The sequence below is a fragment of the Arachis hypogaea genome, chromosome 3, assembly GCF_003086295.3.
Source record: "Arachis hypogaea cultivar Tifrunner chromosome 3, arahy.Tifrunner.gnm2.J5K5, whole genome shotgun sequence".
NCBI lineage: Eukaryota > Viridiplantae > Streptophyta > Magnoliopsida > Fabales > Fabaceae > Arachis > Arachis hypogaea.
The window spans coordinates 102,715,145-102,726,032 of NC_092038.1; the positions used below are offsets into that span (position 1 = coordinate 102,715,145).

The following is a 10,888-nucleotide window of genomic DNA, read 5'->3' on the forward strand; positions in this document are numbered from 1 at the left end:
CTGCCATTGCAGGGTTATCAGGATCATAGGCTTCTTCTTCAGAAGATGCCTCTTTAGTACTGTTGGATGCATTTTGCCATCCATTCAGACTTTGAGAAATCATGTTGACTTGCTGAGTCAACATTTTGTTCTGAGCCAATATGGCATTCAGAGCATCTATTTCAAGAACTCTCTTCCTCTGAGGCATCTCATTATTCATGGAATTCCTCTCAGAAGTGTACATGAACTGGTTATTTGAAACCATGTCAATAAGTTCTTGAGCTTCTGCAGGCATTTTCTTAAGGTGAATGGATCCACCTGCAGAATGGTCCAGTGACATCTTAGAGAACTCAGATAGACCAAAATAGAATATATCCAAAATGGTCCACTCTAAAAGCATGTCAGAAGGACACCTTTTGGTCATCTGCTTGTATCTTTCCCAAGCTTCATAGAGGGATTCACCATCTTTTTGTTTGAAGGTCTAAACATCCACTCTAAGCTTGCTCAGCTTTTGAGGAGGAAAGAACTTAGCCAAGAAGGCTGTGACCAGCTTATCCCAAGAGTCCAGGCTATCTTTAGGTTGAGAGTCCAACCACGTTCTAATCTGTCTCTTACAGTAAAAGGGAAAAGCATGAGCCGGTAGACTTCAGGATCTACTCTATTAGTCTTAACAGTCTCACAGATCTACAAGAATTCAGATAAAAACTAATAGGGATCTTCTGATGGAAGTCCATAGAACTTGCAGTTCTGTTGCATTAGAGCAACTAGTTGAGGTTTCAGCTCAAAATTGGTTGCTCCAATGGTAGGGATTGAGATGCTTCTTCCATCAAATTTGGAAGTAGGTGTAGTATAATCACCAAGCATCCTCCTTGCATTATTATTTTCGGCTGCCATCTCCTCTTCCTTTTCGAAAGTTTCAGTAAGGTTGTCTCTGGATTGTTATAATTTAGCTTCTCTTAGTTTCCTCTTCAGAGTCCTTTCAGGTTCAGGATTTGCTTCAACAAGAATATTCTTGTCTTTGCTCTTGATCATATGAAAAAGAAGGGAACAGAAAATAATAATAGGGATCCTCTTTACCATAGTAGAGAGATTCCTTTATGTTAGTAGAAGAAAAAAATAATAGAAGAAGGAAAAGAGGAAAATTTGAACTCAGAGAGGAAGAGGGGGTTCGAATTTCAGGATGACGAGAAGTGTTAGTAATTAAATAAATAAATAGAAAAAGATGAGAGAGAGAATTTCGAAAATTAATTTTGAAAAAGAGTTAGTGATTTTCGAAAATTAGAAGAATTAAAATTAAAATTAAAATTTGAAACAATTAGTTAATTAAAATAATTTTGAAAAAGAGGGAAATGATTTTCAAAAATTAGAAAGAGAAAAGTAGTTAGGTGGTTTTGAAAAAGATAAGAAACAAACAAAAAGTCAATTAGTTAGTTGAAAAAGATTTGAAAATCAATTTTGAAAAGATAAGAAGTTAGAAAAGATTTTTGAAATCAATTTTGAAAAAGATATGATTTGAAAAAGATATTTTGAAAAAGATTTGATTTTTAAAACTAGAATTGATTAATTGACTAACAAGAAACTAAAAGATATGACTCTAGAATTTAAAGATTGAACCTTTCTTAACAAGAAAGTAACAAACTTCAAATTTTTGAATCAATCACATTAATTGTTAGTAAAGTTTTTGAAATTTTGAAATAAAGATAAGAAAAAGATTTTGAAAATAACTTTTAAAAATTTTTTAGAATCATAAAAGAAAAATGAAAAAGATTTTATTTTTGAAAAAGTTTTGAAAAGATAAGTGTTCATACCCTGGGTCGAGATCTCCGACCCGGGATGTTCTACAGACAAAGCGACCGACCTCTTCAGGTCAGGACGACCCAACCTCTTCTTAAAGAGCTCGGCCAAGTCACAGAAAAGCCCAATAAAGGGCCCAAACAGAGAAACACGTCCCGAATCCAAGGGCAGTCCATGCCCGTAGAGATAAAGACAGTTCCCTTGAAGATAAGATGACCTCACTCAAAAGATAAAAGATAAAGATAAGATAACTAACTTATCTTATCTAAGAAGGTCACTCTACACTATTATAAATACGTTGGAGCACCCATGTATAACTCATACTCTGATTCTACTCAATACCTGCTTAATACCCTTGCTAACTTAAGCATCGAAGTCCCTTGCAGGAACCCCCACCCTCCGGGGATGAAGGATCAGCACCATCACCAAGTCAGACACAACAGCCCCGACCAGCACAGAAGATCTCATCCGAGATCGACCTACAGTTTTAGATAAACCCCCGGAACATTGGCGCCGTTGCCGGGGATCCGGAAGTCATCCCATTACCATGGCGGACGATCATGACAACGATCACACCTCAGATCTAGAAGAAAGAACGCCGCATAAAAACGTGGACTCCACACCAAAAGATACTCCCCAAATCAACAATAAGAACTCCCCAAACGAGGGAGCCCTGGATGCATTTCAAGATCGGTTAAAACAACTTGAGGAAGAGGCTCTACGTCAACGAGAGGCCGAGAAGGATCTACAAAGAGAAATAAGGCGACACCGGGAATTGGAGAACAAACTCCTAAAACTTGAAGCCGATGTCAAGACTAAAGCTAGCCGATCCACTCCCGAAAATAGTACCCGCAAGGAGCAAGATCCATTCACCAAGGAGATCATGAAGACAAGAATCCCAAAAGACTTTAAACTTCCAGACATGACCTTGTACGACGGTACTACGAATCCCAACCATCATCTCAGCAACTTCAGGAGCAGAAGGTATCTCACCGACGCCTCAGATGCAGTTCGTTGCAAAGCCTTTCCAACTGCTTTAACAAAAATTGCAATTAGATGGTTCGACAACATCCCTCCTAGATCCATCTCGAGTTTCGACGACATGGCCAAGTAATTCCTGGCCAGATTCTCCATCCAAAAGGACAAAGCTAAACATGCGCCGAGCTTACTGGGAATCAGACAAGGAGAAAGGGAAACCCTGCGCAACTACATGGAGAGATTCAACAAGACATGCCTGGATATACAAAACCTGCCAACAGAGGCCGCTATCATGGGCCTCATTAATGGCCTGCGAGAAGGGCCTTTTAGTCAATCTATATCAAAGAAGTACCCCACGTCTCTGAACGAGGTGCAGGAACAAGCGGAAAAGTACATCAACATGGAAGAAAACTCCCGATTAGGAGAGACCTCAAAGGCCGGGCTCACCTCTCAGGATAAAGACAATGATTCCAGAAAGAAGGAAGATCACCATGGAGTGAAAATCAAAAAATACCACAATTACACCCCTCTTCGGGTGTCTCTTGTGGATGTCTACAGAGAGGTTTGCAACACAGAAAAATACCACCAGCTCGACCACTTAAAGGCCAAAAAAGAGGAGGAAACCGGGCTGAATATTGTGAATACCATCGGATCCGCGGGCACTCCACCAATGAGTGTTTTGACTTAAAAAATGTCATAAAAAAGCTCGTACGAGAAGGAAAGCTAGATCGATACCTGGCTACCCATGATGATGAACAAAGGAAAAGAAGAAGAGCAGAAGATGTCGGACCAACCGCGTGATCATCCCAGACACCAGAAAGACATGTCCACATGATACACGGTGGATTCGCCGGGGTGGAATCTCCAAATCATCCCGCAAAAGACATCTCAAAGACGTATATCACGTCGCAGAAAAGGAGGAAGCACCCGACATCCCGACGATCACTTTTACCAAGGAAGACGCATCCGGCGTCGCGTCAGGGCATGACGATCCCATGGTCATCACTATTATACTGGCAAATGCAAATCTTTACCGCACGTTGATAGACCTGGAGAGCTCTGCCGATATCTTATTCAAAACCGTTTTCGACAAACTCGGCTTGGAAGAAAAGGAACTCAGAGCATATCCATACAGCCTGTTCGGCCTAGGAGATACCCCAGTTCAACCAATGAGATACATCTCGCTCCACACAACTTTTGGAAAAGGAAGTCAGTCAAGAACACTCAAAATAGATTACATCGTCATCGACGTAAGCTCAGCCTACAATGCCCTAATAGGTCGGGCAACGTTAAATCAGCTCGGCGCAATAGTCTCGACTCCGCATCTATGCATGAAGTTCCCAACTGCAGGTGGAATAGCCACAGTAAAGGCAGATCAAAAGATGGCGCGCCGCTGTTACAACGAAAGTCTAAACCTCAGAGGCAGAGGAGAAGAATTCCATAAAATCGAGCTCGGTGGAGTTCAGAGGCGGGAGGAGCTCCGCCCACAACCTGAAGGAGAAATAGAGAAAATCCAGATCGGGAACACCCCGGACCAAACAACCAACATCGGCACACTCCTAAAAAGGGACATAAAAGAATCACTCATACAGTTTCTACGCGACAACGCCGACCTCTTTGCGTGGAAGGCCGCAGACATGCCAGGCATAGATCCCAAACTAATGTGCCACAAGCTAGCAGTCTACCCGGGATCTCGGCCGGTACAACAAAGGCGTAGAAAGCTAGGACCAGAACGCTCTCAAGCGGTGGAAGAACAGGTACGAGCTCTACTGGAGGCAGGCTTCATAAGAGAAGTCAAATACCCGCTATAGCTTGCTAATGTTGTTTTGGTAAAAAAGTCAAATGGGAAGTGGAGAATGTGCACCGACTATACCAATCTCAACAAAGCTTGCCCGAAAGATCCTTATCCGCTTCCAAACATCGACGCACTGGTAGATGCCTCCTCCGGATACAAATACCTCTCCTTTATGGACGCATACTCGGGATATAACCAAATCCCAATGTACCCACCCAACCAAGAAAAAACCACTTTCTTAACCCCAAAGGCAAATTACTGCTACATTGTTATGCCCTTCGGTCTCATAAACGCGGGAGCCACTTACCAAAGATTAATGAACAAAGTTTTTTCGGATCACATCGGAAAGATCATAGAGGTCTACGTAGACGACATGCTAGTGAAGACGCAAAATGAAGAGATGTTATTATTCGACCTGACACAAGTATCCAACACCATAAGACGACACGGCATGCGACTCAATCCTGCAAAATGTACCTTCGCAGTAGAAGTTGGTAAATTCTTGGGTTTTATGATCACACAGAGAGGAATCGAGGCAAACCCGGATAAGTGCAGGGCCGTACTCGACATGAAAAGTCTGACTTGTATCAAAGAGGTACAACAACTCAACGGGCGGTTGGTAGCCTTGTCCAGATTCCTGGCTGGATCAGCAATAAAATCTCTCCCCTTCTACGCCACTCTAAGGAAGGGAAAGTAGTTTGAATGGACAGCTGAATGCGAGCAAGCCTTCCAAGACTTCAAAAAATTTTTGGGACGGCCACCTATATTAAGACGGCCACGGGAAGGAGAACCACTCATCTTATACCTCGCAGTGGGAAATCGGGCAATAGCCTCAGCACTGGTCCAAGAAGACAACAGTGGGCAACAACCCATATACTTTGTCAACAAAGCATTACAAGGATCCGAGCAGAACTACCAGATAATAGAAAAGTTCGCTTACGCTGTCATAATAACATCTCGACAACTTCGCCCATATTTCCAGTCTCACACCATTAAAGTGCGGACCAACCAGCCCATAAAAGGAATCTTACAGAAAACAGACTTGGCAAGCAGAATCTTGCAATGGGCAGTCGAGTTGTCCGAATTCGACCTTTAATACGAATCTCGGACGGCCATCAAATCTCAATATCTGGTTGACTTCATTGCGGAATTTACAGACACACCGAAAATCCCTGTAGAATAGAATCTATATGTGGATGGCTCCTCAAATAAAATGGGAAGTGGCACAGGCGTAATAATTGAAAGCGACCAGGGGACCCAAATCGAACTCTCCCTCAAATTCGGGTTCCCTGCCTCAAACAATCAAGCGGAATATGAAGCACTACTAGCTGGTTTGAAGCTGGCTAGGGAGGTTGGAGCTCAAAAACTTATCATCTTTAGTGATTCACAGGTAGTTACTTCACAAATAACAGGAAGCTACACAGCCAAAGATCCCACTATGAAAAAGTACTTGGACAAAACTAGGGAACAACTCGAACAACTCGGAGAGTACGAGATTTATCACATACCCCAAGAACAAAACGCCCGGGCCGATGCACTCTCAAAACTAGCCAGCACCAAATCAGGAGGCAATAATAGAAGCCTCATACAAGAAATTCTACAGAATCCATCAATCTCAAAAGAAGAAAAAGTCCTAGCCATAACAGGTCACGATCAGGGATGGATGACTCCCATAATTAACTACCTCAGAATAGAAGTTCTCCCCACAGATGAGAAAGAGGCAAAAAGGTTAAAACGAGAAGCACAGTACTACACCCTCATAAATAATACTCTATACAAAAGAGGAATTTCGATACCACTGCTAAAATGCGTGCTGACTTCCAACACAAAAGACATCCTAGAAGAAGTACACAGTGGCATCTGTGGCAATCACCTCGGAGCGTAGGCACTTGCCAAAAAAGTACTTCGGGCCGGATTTTATTGGCCAACTCTACAAAAAGAAGCCACAGAATTTGTAAGGACGTGCTCACCATGTCAGAAGCATGTCAACTTTCACACCGCTCTGCCAGAGGAACTCATCAGCATAACCTCACCTTGGCCATTCGCAAAATGGGGACTCGATCTCCTCGGACCTTTTCCTCAAAGGATCAGGACAAGTCAAATTCCTCATAGTAGGAATAGACTACTTCACAAAATGTATCGAGGTAGAACCCCTGGCCAATGCCACAGCTCAAAGAATTCAAAAATTCTTATATAGAAATATCGTCACAAGGTTTGGAGTTCTATACTCCATCACTACAGACAATGGTACCCAGTTCACAGACGCAGGCTTCAGAAAACTAGCGGCCGACCTGAATATAAAACAACAATTCACATCCGTTGAGCACCCCCAAGCCAATGGGCAAGCTGAAGCTGCTAACAAAGTTATATTAGTAGGGTTAAAACGGAGATTACAGGATGCAAAGGGAGCCTGGGCTGAGGAACTCCCACAGGTTCTATGGGCATATCGAACGACGCCACATTCCACCACAAAGGAATCACCCTTCCGATTAGCATATGGAGTGGAGGCGATGATCCCAGTGGAGGTCAAAGAAGGGTCACCCAGAGTGATCCACTTTAGCGAGAAAGCCAATCACCAACTTCAAAGGGAAGAGCTCGACTTACTTTCGAAAATTTGAGAAAGAGCCCGGATAAGGGAAGAGGTGCTAAAATGACGAACGGCTTCCAGGTATAACCAAAAGGTAATACGACAGACCTGTACTGAGGATGACCTCATCCTAATACGATACGACATCGGAACAACTCGACCGGGAAAAGGAAAGCTGGCAGCAAACTGGAAAGGACCTTACCGAGTCATAGAAGTGCTGGGAAAGGGCTATTACAGGCTTTCCGAACTCGACGGGCGAGAGCTTCCCAGGTCATGGCACGCCTACAACCTAAGAAGATTCTCTACAAACGCTCAAGTCGTATTATTCTGAAAACATTCATCGCCCGATTATAAAGCTACAGATCGACGAAAAGTGAAAACCGAATTCACTGCGTGATCACGATAAAAACGAGGGTTAAAACCCAAAATCTACAAAATCGGCAAAGATGAAAATAGAATAATGCAAGAAGTTATAGAAAGTGATCCATAGAAAGGACCTGACGAGGTCCTAATAAAATGGATTGCTATAAAATAACTTAAAGACTGGCCGGCACAAAAGTCGGACCAGCCACAACAACTCAAGTTATAAGTAAAGCCCTGGAAAGAGGTCTGGCCAACCCTATAAAAGAGGATTACTATAACTTCGAAGAGCCCGACATGAGGAAGTCGGACTCCTACAAAAAAAGTTAAAAAAGATAATCCCTGAAAGAGATCTGAAACAATGTCCAAGAAAGAGGATTATCAAGTAACTCGATAGGGCCCGACGTGACAAAGTCGTCCTGGAAAGATAAGTTACAAAAGATAATCCCTGAAAGAGATCTGAAACAAGGTCCAAGAAAGAGGATTATCAAGTAACTCGACAGGGCCCGACGTGACAAAGTCGGCCTGGAAAGATAAGTTACAAAAGATAAATCCCTGAAAAAGAGCTAAACAAGGTCCAAGAAAGAGGATTATCAAGTAACTCGACAAGGCCCGATGTGACAAAGTTGGCCCAGAAAGATAAGTTACAAAAGATAAATCCCTGAAAGAGACCTAAGCAAGGTCCAAGAAAGTGGATTATCAAGTAACTCGACAGGGCCCGACATGACAAAGTCCGCCCAGAAAGATAAGTTACAAAAGATAAATCCCTGAAAGAGACCTGAACAAGGTCCAAGAAAGAGGATTATTAAGTAACTCGACAAAGCCCGACATGACGAAGTCGGCCCGAAAAAAAATAAAGTTACAAAAGGTAAACCCCCAAAAGAGATCTAAACAAGATCTAAGAAAAATGATTACCTAGTAACGGAATAGGGACCGACGTGAAGAAGCCAGACTAAAGCTACAAAAAGTTATAAAAAGTACACCCGAGGGGTTACTAGAAATAACTCAAAGATCAACTGAGAGAATCAACCAACAGAGGGGAGATAACTCGACCCAAAAAACCTCGACCTCGCGAAAATCGATCTATAAAGTATTCTATCAAAGAATACTCAAACAAACAACTAGCCTTAAAAGGGACACTTCAACTAAGGCACAAAGGCAATCGAAAGAGGTCGGATAAAAAACACTCTAAAGATTCCAGGCAAAGAGCTAAAGAAAGCTGCAAGCAAGCATATCACAAAGAAACAAGGCAGTTACCATAAAACAAGACTCAAGAGGCCGCTTGAAACTGACCCCAAGAGCAAGAGAAACTATTTTGTTTTTCAAAATAAAGTTGCTAAAGTAGCAACTGGAGCATCCAAAGTCAGAGATCACAAACTTACAAAAGTAAAGAGTTCAAAAGCCCACAAAAACTAGGCTATACATAAGCATATCAGAAAAGTTATAGAGGATCCAAAGGCTTCCCAGTAGCAGCATCTTAGGGAGAAGGAGGGCGAGTCTGAAGGGGAACTGCGTCCACTGTCCCGTTATCTCGGTTCAAAATCTGGACGTCTGGATCAGATTCTGGCTGTGTAGCTTCAACTGCCAAGGTTGAGGAAGGCGGGACAATAGAGGCTTTGGCAGAAGTGACTGGAGGAGGGACGACATCATCATCATCATCGAGATCGTCAGGGATAATCTTACCATCCTTCACAACATTATCCAAGCTAAATAAGGCAAGATCAGCTCCCGGGGCGATAACCCAAACCTCCTCTTTCAGATTCTCATAGGCCGCAGTAACACTACCTACGAGATGACTTTGAAGTTCAGAGTAATCGGCCTGAATAAATTCCAACCTAATCCTGAGCTCCATCACCTCTCTATAGGTAGTAACATAGCTATCCTTGTGTTTTTGAGCCGTATCCTCGACCAGTTGCGCGGCAGCCGCCAGGCCAACAGCCCGGGCCTTCTCCCCCTTCAGCTCTTTTTTCAGCTCGGCCACTTCCACCTCGAGCTCCTCCTTCAAACCCTTAATTCGGTCAAATTCTGATTTCGCCTCCTCCATAAAAGCCTTGGTAGCATGAATAGGAAGATCTTGAGCAGTTCGGTATAAAGCCGCTCCCATGTGTGCCAGAGTAATACCACTCTGAGTAATAAATTCTAAATGACGAAGAATGGATACATCGTCGGTAGGCATGACACCATAAAGAGCAATCTGTTGGTCTACAAACCCAACCGCATCAAAATCTGGAGCACCAAGATTAAATGGCTCGACAGTCCGAGGTCTTTTTGGAGGAGGAGCAACTGGAGGAGCAGAGGTACCCACTGAAGACGAAGGCGGGTCAACCAAACGAACCCGGGGAGTCGGGATCATCCTCCTCGGCCCAGGAGAGCTCGGAACAGACGACTTTGACAAAACTTGGGAGGACCCTTCCCCGGTCACTTTGGTCGGGACATTCTGAGTCGTAGTAGCCTTCCTCGCCTTCTTAAAGGCCTTCAGTGAGTCATTATTCTTCGACATCTCTGAAAAATAAGAAAAATACAAATGACTTATGAATATCCAGAAAGGAAAGTAGAAAATAAATGACATGGGAGTACAGTTTATAAAATACCCAGCACATCGCGAATCAAGGATGGATCCCCAGAAACTTCTTGGTCTCAAGATGAGGAGGCTCCCCCCAAATATCTTCTAAAGCAGCGACAAAGGCCTGCTCGACCTAATCTAACATCTCCTAGGTATACCTAGACAGAACTACATTCCTCTGCCACTCTAAAGGAAAATGAGGCTCGCCATTCTAATCCAAGAAGAAAGAACGAGCTCCTTCAATAGCTCGGATCTTGAAAAAATAATTCTTAAAATCGCAGAAAGACTCATCATACATGGAGAAGACTTTATGTCCCTGGGCTGACCTAAAAGAAAGCCAAGAAGCTTTCTTTTTGGTAGTCCCAGGCTTGGTCAACACAAAGAGATACAGAAAAAGGGTTAAAGAGGGTTTAACGCCAAACTCATGACAAACCATCTGAAAAATCTTGATAAAGCCCCAAGAATTCGGATGAAGCTGAGATGTGGCCACGTTGCAAGACCACAACAAGTGGTCTCAAAGGAAGTAAAAGGAAGGGTAATATCCATCTGGCTAAAAAAGAAATCGTATGCATAAAAGAAAGGATGCTCTCCCTGGATCGAAGTAGGAAAACAGACCCTGTCATCAGAATCGGGTTGCACCAACTCATAGTTGCATTCCTGATTCACTACAGATCCGACGGTGTTTTCTAAGCTCTGTGCAGAATTCTGCATTAGCTAGGGATACGCACAGCAACACCAGGGAGTCCAACCACTCGGACATCCCCTCAGGTACCTTAGAGGACGCCTCGACAATATTTTTGCGAGATGACATGGCCAACTAATCCTACAAAGA

The 10,888-nt window shown here is 43.2% G+C and overlaps 1 non-coding gene across 1 annotated transcript; it reads left to right on the forward strand.

Annotated features, from left to right (window-relative positions):
* The first annotated feature begins 373 nt into the window (after window positions 1-373).
* On the forward strand, window positions 374-481 carry LOC112793618 (small nucleolar RNA R71). The gene has a single exon (XR_003198316.1). It is a non-coding gene; the product is annotated as a small nucleolar RNA R71 (small nucleolar RNA).
* The last annotated feature ends 10,407 nt before the right edge of the window (window positions 482-10,888 follow it).